A 14856-nucleotide genomic window follows, 5' to 3' on the forward strand; every position below is an offset into this window, starting at 1 on the left:
GGGCTGAGAGAGAGAGAGACAGAGAGACAGAGACAGAAGAAACAGTACAATATCCTAAGAAATTTGGAGTGTTGATCCAGCAGGAAGGAAGTAACTGATGTCTCAGTAGAGAGAGGGGATAGCTACAGGGACAAAGGTGTTGAGTGACAGGAGGTGATGGGACCATCTGGTGATTAAGGGACAGGACCTGCCTCCACAGGAGTAGGGGCTGTTCATCCACTGTGGCCAGGGAATGTGGACTGACTAGGGATGGGTAGCTGGATTTCTGGGCAGTACTGAATCTCACAAGAGGTGCATTGCCTTACATTCAGGGCAGAATGAGTCCACACAGTTGTGCTCCCCCTCTGGCCATGTTTGCTTACTTGAGAACAGTGCAAAATAGGCAGAGAGTTGAATCTACCTAACGTTTTCCTGGGTAAGTAAGTTAGAGAAAGCTAGAGACAAGGGGAAATAATATGGAAAGGCTATAGAGTCTATATTGAGCTAGGAAGGAAGAGAAGTGAGGGACTAAAATGTCAGGGACAATGTAGCAAAGGTCCTGATGAGAATGCAGAACTGTGGGAGTGACTGTGACTCATAGGTGGCCCCCATATACAACCCTACAATGGAAGACACAAATCTATTAGCCTCTTTCCCTCCCACTTTTCCACTTCCCATTCTGTCGTGCTGACCCTCCTATCCCTGGCTTGTTCTATGTATCCTTCAGCAGACTGCACGAGCTGGAAAACCTACCCCTGTCTTGGCCCCAAAACACCACCCCCAAGACACCCCCACACAAACTTCCATGCCCTATGCTCTTTTTGCCCGATAATTTTGGTAAAGCTTGGTAATTTTTCAGACACTCAGAGGCTAACGGTAGGTGTACAGCCTCCCTTGAAGCCAGTTGGGTAAAATGTCTTTCTCTCATGTCATGCTTCCTATGAGAGTTTTGGGGGAGACAAGAAGTACCCCAAGACCCTCAGCTTGGTGAAATCAAGGAGAATCTTATAGCCACATGTCCTCTGGCATCCTCCTGCTAAAATGACAAGGAACCTGCTAAGTCCATTAGGGCACAAGGGTCTCAGAGGGATAAAGCTAGACACTGTCAAACTATCTTGACTATACACATTAAGCATACACAATTGACTATACAAACTAAAGAATACACAATGAGGAGCTACCTGACAAGGTGGGACCTGCTGACCTGTGTGTCACACTGTCCTGGTCAGGTACACATGGTTAAAAGAACAAATATAACGATAAAATAAACAAAGTGTGGTGTTTTTTTAACCTCCGTTCTTGCTGGAAAAGCTGTCTATTCTGCCTTCTGAAGACAGGATCTCCTTAAAGAAATGAAGCCCTCTGTAAATCTCCCTTGGTGATGTGGCCTGGGTGTCTGATGGGTGTGGTTAACATGGACACATTTGTCCTCTGACTTGCAGTAAAAGAGTGACTGTGGCAATGGAGCTTTGGAGCCAGCCCATACTGACTCCAAAGAACTGACTTAAATTTTCCAGAACTTGGTGAGCTGGTTGTTAAAAGCACACGTTATTTGAAATTAAATTATATAAGCTCACCATTATTTCCCCCAAAAAACAAAGGTAATAAATACTCAGAACTCATGGCTTGCAGATTATTTTGTATGCTTTGTGAGTAGCTATCCGGTCAAGGTCATGGGGCCCTGCTGTGATATTATAAAATGCAATGCTACTGTACATCTCTCCCTAACTCACACTTCATTTTGATGGAATGCAAACAGGCCACAAAAATCAGCAAAGACTACAGCACCACACCCATTCTCCCAGAGAGCTGAACTTTTCAGCTCATTGCTGGACTCCAGGGGCCAGATGGAGAGCAGTTAAAGTGACCACAGCCCCAGCAAACTCGGGAGTCCACCCTTCCTCTGTGTGTTAACTTCCTTGAAGAGCATCTTGGCCAGATGGTCTCTCTCAGACACCAGTGCTCAGGAGCTGGCTAAGGAAATATTTTCCCAACTCTGCTTGGCTTCCTCTTCAACAGGAACAAAACTGGTTCTGAGAAATGCAGCCTGTAGGTAAGTAAACAGAGCAGCTGTGAAGTGAGTTCCAGCTGAAATAAAGAAAACTTATGAGTCTGGTTTGTATAAAGAGAAAGCTTATAGATTCAGACTAGCCCCCCTCTGGCCCTCCGTCTTTCCTTCAACAGGGCTGGTCTATGTTTGCATCTCCCTCCCGGCTTCCCTGGGGTTGGAGTCAGCACTTGGCTGTTCCTTGGCTCTGGTACAGGGTAAACTTGCCCCTCCAGGACACTTGTTCAATGCACAGTGCCTTCTCTCCACAGGGCTCTCCCCCAGGCCATGTTCAAGGATCTCCTGGCCTGAGTTGGAATAACCACCCCCAGCCCCAATTCCACTCAAGGTAAGTCATTTCACTTAAGGACCAGGGGCAGAAAAAGGAAATAGGAAACCTAGCAGCTACAAGAATTCAACTAGATTTCTGATCCTGCATAACAATATGTGATTCTATTCCTACCCCAAAAACTGATGGTGAGTTAAATACACTATTAAAAGGTACTACATACACACATACACTCCATGTTAGCCGGAGCCACTGCAGAAATGGCTCTCTACCAGTTTCTGTTTGTTCTAATGTGAAATCCAATGCTTGCAGAGGGGCGTGCATGCATGTGAGTGTATGTGTATTTAGGCGAGCGCCATTTTGTAGGTGCCTGTGTGTGCTTGAATGTATATGGAATTGTGTGTGTGTGGCTGTGTGTTCCTTCATCTGTGTCTCATATATGCAGATGTAATTCTGTCCAAGCCTTGTTGAAATACTCAGAGAACATTGTCCCCTAAAAATAGAGGAAATAAATACTTTGATGAAATGATTTAAGCACAAAATATACACTTGCAAATGTATTTCTTATTTGAGGTTCGTTATGTTCTTCCAAACTTTGTGTATAATGGAAAAAGGGCCAAATATTTACATTTTTCTTTTATGATAAGGATGGATGACTTCATCCAGGGGTGGAATTTCATCACTCTGTTTAAGTGATGAAAGTCCTTTGGAGGGAAGGTTGTAAGGGAAGGACTGTATTAGACATTTCCAGCCTTCCTTGCTTCCCTGCAGCTGCTGCCTCTGCCTCTAAAACACCATTCAAAGAGAAGGAACTATTCGCTAACTGTGGATCCATTTGGCACATGGGCAAGGGCCCATGGATAGGAAAACAAAAAGTAGACATGAGGTCTTGTTGTAGCAGAATAAGGGTAGCACCAGGAGAAAATATCTACTTTGTTATCAGTCATAGGATGTAATAAAGACTCCCTGAGGTATGTGTGAGTCTCTTTCAGACAATTCTAAGAAGAGACCCATAGCTCTTTAAGTTAAATTGGAATTAGAATGATGGAGGTGCACACAATCAGCAAGATAACCTCTGGAAGTTCCAAGAATACAGTAAGTTATGTTTATTGGATATTTATGATAATAGTGTGTATCCACTCATTTAATCACCACAACTGAGTCAGGCACTGGTGGCTCACACCTGTAATCCTAGCTATTCAGGAGACAGAGATCAGGAGGATAGAGGTTCGAAGCCAACCCAGGCAAATAGTTTGAGAGACCCTATCTTGAAAATACCTAACACAAAGAAAGGGCTGGTGGAGTGGCTTAAGGTGTAGGCCCTGGGTTGAAGCCCCAGTACTGCAAAAAAAAATTAAATTAATAAAAAAAAATCACCACAACAGTGTAAGGATAATTATTCTTATTTCACAGAGGAAGAAAATGAGACAGAGAGAGGTGGAGACACTTGCCCAAGGTCACATAGCTTGTAAATGATGTGTCCAGGCGTTACTCCCAGGTGGTCAAACTCCAAAGTTCTTGCTGATAGCCATTAGGCTATCCCTAGTTCTGCCAGCTTAGCTCAAGAGCTCTGTATGGATTGCTTGAAAGAAGAGAAATCAGTGTCCCTTCTTATTGCTCACATACAGAGGATTAGAGGTAAAATGATGGGCACCAAAGGTTCCCAACTACTAGGAATATTGTCCATTGTCACATGTGTGTATTCGTTCCATTAAAACTCAACACTAGATGGAACTTCAAAGTCACCTGTCCTCATAGGTTTGGAATTTGGAAAGTTAAGCAAAGAGAAATAAAAATTTATTGAGATGTCACCTCCCTTGTCACGGTCTCTTGATATGACTCTCCGGTGTGGTCCTCTGCCCTGTCCTTTCCCCTGGGATTATAAGTGTATCTTAAGTGGAAGCCTCCCCTGCCAAAACCCCTCTGGTTCTGCAATTCTGTCTTCTTGGACACTTTTGAGGGGCCACATGTAGCCCAGCAACAGCCCATTCCCAGCCTGACCAGCCCTGATTCAGCAGACTCACTGAGATGCTCCAATGCCTGCTTTCAGGATGCTGAACTGGGAGCTACTGGGAGGAGCAAGTAGTTAATGGTGGATGATCAGGTAGAAACAGCATGATGTACAGGGAAGGGAAGGGAAAATAAGGTTGTAAGGAAATAAAGACTGTGAATGAACAACAGTTGTAAGAAAAAGAAGACACACACAGAGAGAAGTGAAGATACCACGACAGAGAAAGAGATGGAGGAGGTGGCTGAATTCCAATGACTTTCTGGCTTCAGTTCAGCCAAAAGCAGCTTGAGTGAGCTCCTTGCGACCTACAAGCCCACTTAGAACACTAAAAATTTCTAATGTTTCTGTATTATGTAAGAATTCAAATAGAATCAAGTTTGTCCCATAATAAATTTTGTGTTCCAAATACCATCTGGGATGGGGGAAAACTTAGTAATGGAAGGCAAATTTTCCATCACATGAGACTTTCTCATCTGTGCCTGTGATAAGTAACAAACACAGTTTATTCTTATGCTTTATTTCCCTGCAAAATTGTTTGAGGTATTATAAAAATTTGGTGCCACCTATCCCATGTGTGTCAGTTGGGAAATGGATGAGAACCACAGACATAAGTGATCTTATTTAATCTTCACATCTTCCTAAAATGTGTATTCTTATGTGTCATTTCACTGGTCATCAAATTAAATTAAATTGCTTACCCATGATCACACAGCTAGAACATGTCAAGGACAGTTACGAACTTAGGTCGTAATCTCGTATACCAGCAGCTTGAAGGATAGATGCTGAAGGTTTCTACTACAAAACTGCTGGAGCCTATATAAAACATAATAGTCATGTCCATGCCAGGCTTACAGTAAATAACTGTAAGAATCAAAAGAGGCTTGAAAAACCAAGAACTAAGACCAATATGGTGAATGGTAAGTAAAGGGTAAAGGTTGCTCAGAAAAAAATGCTGATGTAAGTCTCCTACACCTAGGAGACTAAGCCTTGGGCCAGCTGCAGAATGCAGGAGCTGAACCCAAGACTTTGAAGTTAAGGCAAGGGACCACTTTGTCTCCAAGTGGTCAGGAGTATTGCTAACTTATAACAAAAGCAAATGCAAATTATCCCCAAGAAAATTATCTTCATTTTAGTTTCCCAGGGTTTTTGAAGATTAAAATCAACCAAATATGAAAGCACAATCAAAGATCACCAAAGACACAAGAAACAAATTACCACAGTAAATTTAGCCCTACCATCCTGCAAGGGCTTTTGGTATTGAAATCTGATAACAGATACAGAATATAAAGTCATGTTGTATTGAATTTTTAGGTAAATTTAAAACAATGGAATGGCAAATATGAGCACAAAACTAGAGATTACCAAAAATGACCAGGCACATTTGAGAAAGAGCTAAATAGACATTTCATAGATGAAAGAAATAATAGTTGAATTTTAAACTAAATTAGATTTAGAAAAGAAAAAGTAAACTAAAAGAGAAATATGAAGAAATTATTAAGAACAAACATGAAATATAAAAATGTACTGATCAGTATGGAGGTATTATGGTTTGGATAGATGTCACCAAAGGCTCATGTTGAAGGCTTGGTCCCCAGCTGGTGGTGCTATGATTGGATCCTAAAGGGTGCTACCCATGATCCATTCATTGCTGAATGGGCTATTGGGGACAAGGCCTTGTTAGAGTTAGATAACTGTGGATGGCTTTGAAGGGTATATCTTATCCTTGATCTCTCTCTCTCTCTCTCTCTCTCTCTCTCTCCCTCTCTGCTTCTTATTTGCCAGGAGAAGAGCAGCTTCCTCCACCACACACCTACACTGCCATGATATTCTGCCTCACCTCAGATGTAAAGCAATGGACTGAAACCAAGAGCCAAAATAAACCTTTCCTCCTTTAAGTTGTTCTACTCAGATATTTTGTCACAGCATGAAAAGCTGACTAACCCAAGTAGATAGAATGAGAAAATTGAATAGATACTACTACTTCTCTCAGAAGAAGAGAGTGAATGAAGAAGAGACTATTTAAAAAGAATTTCCCAGTCTGGGGACAGACATGGATCCACAGGATACAAAACAGAATAAACAAAAAGAAGTTTACAACTAGTCACATTTCAAGGAAACTGAAGAATAATAGAGTTAAGGAGATGTTAAACCAGTAAGAGAGAAAAGAGAAATCACCTGCAAAGTCATGCCATTTAGACTTTTCGCACACTTCCCAATAGCAACAGTGGAGGCTGGAAGGTAACGGAGTCACACTGAGAAATGACCACTGTCCACCTGGAATTGTGTACCCAGAACAACTCTTCCTAAAAGAGGGTGAAATGAAATTATACATACCCAGCTCCAGGACTCCAAAGCTTTTTCCTCTATACTACACAGCTGCTACTAATTTTTGATATTATGAGCTGACATTGTATTATAATAATTCCTTTCCAGGAAATTCTTGATTCTTCTGTTTTTTCCTTGCCTCAACTATTTCTTGCCTCAACTATTCAACTATTTCTGTAAAAAAAAAGCAGGGCATTGCAGCATGGACTTGTAGTTGAGGAAGCTCCAGAGCCAAACCCCTTGGAAGTTGTCCTTCATGAAAGGCCCCAAAGAGGTCAAAACATCACTGCTGTAACCTAGTGGCAGTCTTCAGCCAGGGGAGAGACGCGTGGAGCATACCAGGAAGGCCTCCAAGGATTCTAGAAACCTTCTGTGCAGCCTCACAGGTCCCAACTCTGTGAACACTGGACCTTTAAACACTGTGTTAGTACAATCAGCAAACCTGCAGGCCCAGAGCAAATAAATCAGTGTTCCCTTCATGCCTGGGGACTGGTTTGATTTTGCCTTCCATTTTTCCCAAGGTCAGAAATTACTTTGTAGTTCACTTGGTTCAATTTCCCCCAGGATCTGTGCTAAGATATCTTTTAACTAAAGGTTTTCTCACCCTTGAAATGCACTAAACTCTCAGCTAGAACTCCAGGCCTTAGATCACAAATTCCCCCTTCTTCCTCCCCTGAGAACCAGTCCGGAAGGGTGATTGATTTGCCTCACATTTGTTGGTACAACTATGACAGGCAATTGCTTCCTTTCAGCTACCATTTGAATCTACCTCTGTTCTCTCTCTGGGGGCTGCCATTTCTGGAAGGTCTTCTCTGCCTCTCCTCCACAAAGGTGGCAAGGTCTTCCTCTTGGCAGAAGGTAGAAGGGGGATACAGCAGCAGCCAAAAAAAAAAAAAAAAAAAAGGTGGGGGGGTCCAGGTAGAGAGGTTGGAAAGAGGAAGAAGGAGATAGGACAAAATTCTTGGTGTTCAGAAAACCTGAGAAGTCAAAAGAAGGTCTGTTTAGTTCCCCTCAGAATCCGTGTCTTAGCTTCTGAGAGTTTCTTTCCCCCTTCCTTTTCCTCCTCCCCTTTCCCACTCTGGGCCACCCTATACCTTTCCTGGGTCTTTCCTTCTTTTTTTCTGGACCCCTGTATAGAAAAGGGCTTTTCTCCTAGGGCCTAAGGCCTTGGCCTTCCTCCAACCTTATAGCAGGTCTCTCAGGGTTGGGCCCTTGCAAGTTCTACTTCTTGTATTAGTTAAGACTAACTACTAAAATAAATAAACCTAAAAGTACATATGCCTCGAATATGATAGAAACTTATTTCTTGCTCATATAAAGTCAAAAACTATCTTCTTGACTGGCAAGCAGCTCTCTTCCAAGTAGTGGCTGCTATCTGGATTCTTTCTATTCTTTTGCTCCACCATCTTTACCCCTAGTCCCCAAGATGGGAGGAGAAATCACAAAGGACTGTGTGGGGGAGACTTTTAGGGCCAGGCCTGGAAGTGATACTCAGCTTTTCCTATCCCATTGGCTAGAACCCAGTCACCTGGCCACAAGTTAAGTCACAAGGGAGGCTGGGAAGAAGAGGGACCAGTTTCTTCCTGGCCCTGTACCTCTCACTTTCTTATTTTGCCTACAGCATCTTCACCAGATACCTCTCAGAGGTGCTACTGTGGTGACACACAGCTGTTTCATTCAGTTTTCTGGACAGGGAAGATTTCTAGGTATCACCTCCACATCAATTGCAAGCACATGTATCCCATTAAGAAGCATTCTGAGGCCTCACAGGGTCTTGAATGCCAGAAGTAGCCGGTACAGGGGGGTACGGTAGCACTGGCACCATGTTTTGCCATCCTGCTCTGCATAATTTGGGTTTCTTTCCTAGTGGCTGTGTGGTCTCAGTGGCTGGGATAGCTAACCTTGATTGCCAATTTGATTAAAGTTCCTGAGATTACGAAAGTACACCTCTGGGTGTGTTGTGAGGGTGTTTCCAGAAAGGATAAGGTAGAAAAACCTGCCCTGAAAGTGGGTGGGCATAATCCCATAGGCTGAGGGCCCAGAAGGAATAAAAGGGGGAAAAGTAGAAAGCCCACTAGTGCAGGCATTCTCTTATTCTCTTTCTCCTTCTTTCTCTCTCTCTCTCTTTCTCTCTCTCTCTCCCTTCCTCCCTCCCTTACTCTCTTTCTCTCCCTTTTTTTTCTTTCTTTCTTTTTCATTTTTATTAACATATAGTCGTTGTTCAGGGGGATTCATTGTGCCAATTCTGAATAGCCTTTCATGTATATTGTTTGGATTGCCCCCACCATCTCCCCACTCCCACAACCCCCTCTCTACCCCATCTCTCTCCCTAGGTCCCTCCCTTTCTCTCTCCCTCCCTCCCTCTCTCTCCTCCTCCCCTCTCTACCCCCCTCCTCCCTTCTCCCCCTTCCTTCTTCCCTCATTCTGCCCACCATGATATGAGCTCTCTGCTCCACCACAACGATGGAATGAAACCTTTTGGATGAGCCAGAATAATCTTTCCTCCTTAAGTTGCTTATATCAGGCATTTTGTCACAGCCACAAGACAAGTGACTAATACAGCAGCTGTTGGCATCAACCCAGAGGTACATCACTTTCACATCACTTCCTTCCAACCACCCCAAGGATGTTACTCCCCCATCCTATTTTCTAGTTTCAACCCCTCTGGACCAGCCCCCTTACATTATTAGTTGATCTGGGCAGATTTGCAAGGAGAACTTTGTAGTAGGAGGTTAACCAGGGAGAAAGGAGCAGGCTGTGAAAGGCCTTCAAAGGTAACATGGAGCAGTGGAGCGGATGGCAGGACGCAGCCATGATGCGGGAAGTGGCCTGCTGGGGTGAACAGGTAGGACTAAGGGACTGTAGTAAAGGGGTGAGGATAAGGAGGGTAGCCAGAAGTCCTGAGTCCTGACTGAGAGAGTAGTGCAGGGCTTATCAAAGTGACAAAGATGTCTGACTCAGGGCTCCTTTTCTATATCTTGCCAGCCCCCAGTTCCTCTCTGACCAGCACTGGAAGGTGGGTTGTACCTATTCACATCCTGTGGAGATCTTCATCCTTTCATTGATTCTTTCTCCATTACTGCAAGTTGTCCTTGTCCCTTCCTGATGGCTAACACGATGCAAATACATTCAAATCCCTTCCCCAGGTGTGCTTTCCTAAGGTAACAAAACTCTCAGTTTAATTCAGCAACAGGGCAAACACTTCAAGTTCTGAAGCCTAAAAGGGGAAACAAATGCCAATGCCAGAAGCAATGATACAGTCCTTGGTGTTCATCAGAAACACCTGGAGAGACTGTTAAACATGACTTCCTGGGCTCAAACACAGCCACTGAATTCAAATCCCCACAGGTAGATTCCCCTGACTGTGTCCACAACACCAAAGGTAATCCCAGTACATATAGAAGTTTGGAAACCAAGGACGTAGGGATCAAGTTCTACAGAATCTGAGATGAGAAATGCTCCAGAAACCCTGAGATAACAGAATTCTATAGTAGTTCTATGTAATTCTAAACACTTCTGGAAATGGGAGTAGTGCTAATAGCTAGCCCATACATTGCCCATGTGCAGATGCTATTTCTAAGAGCTTTACACCGTTGAACTTATTTCCTTCTCTCAGTAGAAGTAGATACTATTTACTGAACTAGGAGATGGAAAATAGCAGAGGCCCTAGGAGACTGAGGAAGAAATAAGGGGCTTCTCAGGGATTCAGCCTGGGAAGAGGCTAAACATAGTACTGATACGTGTGTCTTGGGCACCAACCAATCCCAGGCTGCTTTCCATAGTCTTGCTATTTGAGGGGCAGGCTGGTGGAAGGGGCTGCTTTTCTATTGCCCATCTCCAGTCTCCCTTGCCAGCTCCTCTCAGAGCCCAGAAACCCTGAGGGCAGATCCTCAAACTCAGTCTGCCACACAAGATTTGTTTTTGCCTTGCATACTAATTACCTCCACTCTGCAGTTACAAGGACTTAATCGTGAGCCCATCACGACCCCTTCTGTCCTTAGATAGGAATGTGCACAGGCTTGTTGCAGCAACCCAGGATTACACAGGGGACCAGAGGCTGGAGGGTGTGAAGCTCAGCCTGAGTGGATGCATAATTGTCTTCTGAAGGCTGAGATAAAGCAACAGAGTCAGGAGACCCTGCCCGCACCACTGAGGTCAAGGAGGCAAAGGCAGCCCATGAATTTCCCCAGTGGAAAACCAGGTGTCAGGACACGGGGTGGAAAAGTTAATGGATCTTCCAGATCCTGGCTATTTTCTTTTTCTTCTGGTTTCAGACACTTCCCAAATGTCTTCTCCAGGCCTGGCCAGTCCCTCAGCAAAGTTTGGGTGAAAGAGGTCAAGGCAGAGAGGTCAGCATTACCAACGAGCCTCAGGAGCTCCCAAGGAGCCTACTGTGTCTTCTTTCCAGAAGTCAGTCCTGGTTGCTCTGACAAGCAGACTTGCCTGGTTCGCATTTCAGCAGGGGCCACAGCACAGTCCTTGTGTCCTGGTCCTGGTCCTGTAAAGAGGGATTTAAGGAACTCGAGTCCAGTGCTGTAGGACTATGCAGCATGTCCCCTGGTGGTTCATGATCCTCTGCCTTCAGGCCCCAGTTTTGATAGCAAGCTTTCTGCCTTGATCTTAAGGCCTCGCTTCTTGTACTGCGAGGACCCAGACCTCTCCACCGGTCTCAAGGTGAGGACTCCATTTGTGGATTCCCTGCTTCTAGGAGATAATATCCTGGCACACCTGCCCTGCCCAGGGGCAGCAAATCCCCATGAGGCACCCGTGGTAACCATTCTTAATCAATCACATGACTCTTTCCTACTTTTTCTGCCAAAGCCAGATTTAAAATCTCCCTTGTCACAGAACTCCAGGCAGCTGCTACCAATCCTTTGGAGCTAGTGTGGGAGCTGAAAGTATTTTCCCTCCCTACTTTTTCCATTTCTTCCCTAGGACTTACAGTCCTGCCAACAGCCAAGGACCCTTGGTAGACTGGACAGCCACAATTTCCAAACACATATACCTCCCCACACCTCTTCTGGGCCCTGCCTGCAGGACGACCCCACCACTTTGCTTTCGGATACCCAACTCTAAGAGTTCCTGAGTCATCACTTGCTGTATCCACTACCGACAGTACATTTAGCTTTCTAGACTGGACCCTTCCCAGCCTCTGCAGCTGAGTCCTCTATCAAGGACTGTCCTCAACCCAGGGGAAGATCCCAGCTCTTTCCTGTCATCCCTATCCCGTCAAATGTCATCAGAATGTACCTCAAATAGGGCAAGAAACTTAAAAACGCTAATTATGGTATCAATTCCTGTGCCCTCCTAATCTCAGAGAGACATGTGCATTGTTTTACCCATTTTAGCAAAAGGTGAATTTTAAGAAGCAAAAAAGGTGCAGGACTATTATCTGGCTTTTTATACAAAGTGAGGAAATGTCCCCTGATCAGGATGACCAAAATCCAAGACTATGACAGGGTCATCAGCTATATCTAAATTCTTCCCCACTAAAAAAAAGCAGATCACATAAATCTGTTTACCTTAAGGGCAGTCTTAGCTTTCCCAAATCGACAAACTCTCATTTCATACCTCTTTCATGCTGCTTACTACCAAACCCAAGGATGGTCAGAGCTGCAGGTCTGTGGCTCAGTGGCTCAGTGGTGGAGCATTTGCCTAGGATATGCCATACCCTGGGTTCAGTTCCCAGCACTGCAAAAGCAAAACAAAAGCAGAAACAGATATGCATCTATATGACTCTGTCCTTGACATGAATGGGCTCAAATCCCTCCCCTGAGTTCCCTCTGAGTGTGTCTTTGGGGCATATTGACTTAACATTGTGGCACTGGTTTCCTAAAACTTACATTTCAGAATCACTGAAACCTTGTTAAAAATACAGATTCCTGGCCAGGCACCAGTGGTTCATGTCTGTAATCCTAGCTACTCAGGAGAAAGAGATCAGGAGGATTGCTGTTCAAAGTCAGCCCAGGCAAATAGTTCGAGAGACCCTGTCTTGAAAATACCCAACACAAAAATGGGCTGGTGGAGGTGGCTCAAGAGGGAGAGCACCTGCCTAACAAGTGTAAGATCTTGAGTTCAAACCCTAGTACTGCCACAAAAAAATACAGATTCCTAGGCCCCATCCTATTTTAAGAATCTTCTGGGTGGGGGCCTTGAGACTCTGACTTATATATAATCCCTGAGCCAGTGGTCCATAAAGTGCAGGCCCCAGAGCAGCCACACAACCTGAGAACTTATTAGAAACTCAAGCTCTCCCTCTCTACTCTCTGAATCAGACTAGAGATGGAATTTAGCAACCACCATGTCAATCCCTCAGGTGATTCTGATGCACATTCAAGGCTGAGCGCCACTGTGCTGGGTGATTCCAAATCAAATTCGGGAGTCATTGACCTAAAGGGCCTGTAGAATTCTGATCCCAATGGTGGACCCTTTGGGCCCCTCCAGCACACCCCATGTAGTAGAGAGCAACACAGGGACATTCTCAGTCTTTTCTAGGCAACTGGTCTGTTGGGAGGAAAAGGCTAAAGAGACTTCTCCAAAGCTGGTGACACACCTGGCAGCAGTTTCCACTGGCCACTGGACAACCAGCCAGGCAAAGGCCCTTCTGAAAGGCTCTATTCAAAGCTGTTTGATGAACAAACACCACTACTTTTTTCCTTTCCCTTGTACCTGGAGCTGTGACCAAACTGTCGGCAGCTTCAACTGTAGCCCAGAAAAGGGACCAGGCAAAAGAAGATTAATCCTCACCTGCTGGGGAGCTAGACTCTGGGAAGGAACCAGGTAGAGGGCGTAGAAAGAAGAAATACCTACCAGAAATAGGGTCAGATCCTGGGAGTGGGGCGACCCATTTTTCTCTGCATCCTCATACCAGTGCTTATGTGTAACTGGTAGATGAGTGGCAGGCTGTGCTTAACTGCTCACCAGATGGGATTTCTGAACGGCTTTCAGTACGATGGGTACACATGAACAGGATGACCTCCCACAGACAATCCAACAGCGACGTCAAAACCAAGATGGATTCCAATGGTGTCATAAGAACACCATTTTTTTTTTAAAAAAAAGGCGGGAAGGTGTGACTCAAATGGTAAAGTGCCTGCCTAGCAAGTATGAGGCTCTGAGTTCAATCCCCAGTACCAAAAAAAGGGTTTTCTTCAAGGTTTCCAGAGGAAACCAAAGCAGCCATCAGAACAAAATCCAAGATGGAAGCCTGGATTGAAAGGGTTGGAGCTGAGAACTCTGCAGTTACAGACCAAGCAGAGATATGAATCTGTCTCATCCTTCAAGGTCCACAGTCCCATGACCAAAGCGGGCCTCTGTGGAACTGGACCTCCCCAGGGGAATCACAGGCAGCTCTAATAGACCTGTCTCAGAAGTCTATTAGTCTTAATTATTTCCACAGGCAGTGTAAGTCTTGCTTTCTGGTTTCAACTACATTTTGTTTAATCTTTTATCCTTCAATTCACTCAAGGGCCAGGAATCAACCTGGCTCCTGAGGTATTTTATGAAATAAAAATTCATAAGCATTTGTGCTTCAGAAGGGATCAATGCACACACTCCATCACCACTTATATTCCAGGAGACCGTTCTTACTAGCATGTGGCTGGGTGACCTGTGTGCCCTTTCCCAGCCTCAGTCTTCTTGTCTGAGAAATAAGGATGAGACCATCAACTTCACAGGACCTTCCATCCCATAATAAGCCTACCTACTTTCTACCCACTTTCTCCTTCAGGCTGAGAATCCAGTGCCCAAGGCCACAAAATGGCAGAAGTGTGGGCTGAGTGTGCATTTTCTGTCTCTTCAACCAGAATATCATCGCAAGGAGTTGAATTGTGTCCCCCAGACAAAGAGATACTGAAGTCCCAGCCCCTGTGAACGTAATCTGATTTGGAAACAGAGTCTTTGCAGATACAATCAAGTTAAACTGAGGTTATACTGCAATGCAGTGGGGTGTGTGTGTGTGTGTGTGTAAATCTCATGACTCGTGTCTCTATAAGAGAAAGTAGGGACAGAGTCACATGAGGATAAAGGCAGAGATCAGAGAGATACAGCTATAGGCCAAGGCACACACTACTGAGCACTGGGAGCCACAGGAAACGGGAAGAAGCCAGGAAGGGTTACTTTTTTGGACTTTTCTGAGGAAAAATGGCTCTGCTACCTTGACTGCATACTTCTCGCCTCCAGAACTGAGAGAAAATAGAGTTCTAT

The sequence above is a fragment of the Castor canadensis genome, chromosome 11, assembly GCF_047511655.1.
Source record: "Castor canadensis chromosome 11, mCasCan1.hap1v2, whole genome shotgun sequence".
Classification (NCBI taxonomy): domain Eukaryota; kingdom Metazoa; phylum Chordata; class Mammalia; order Rodentia; family Castoridae; genus Castor; species Castor canadensis.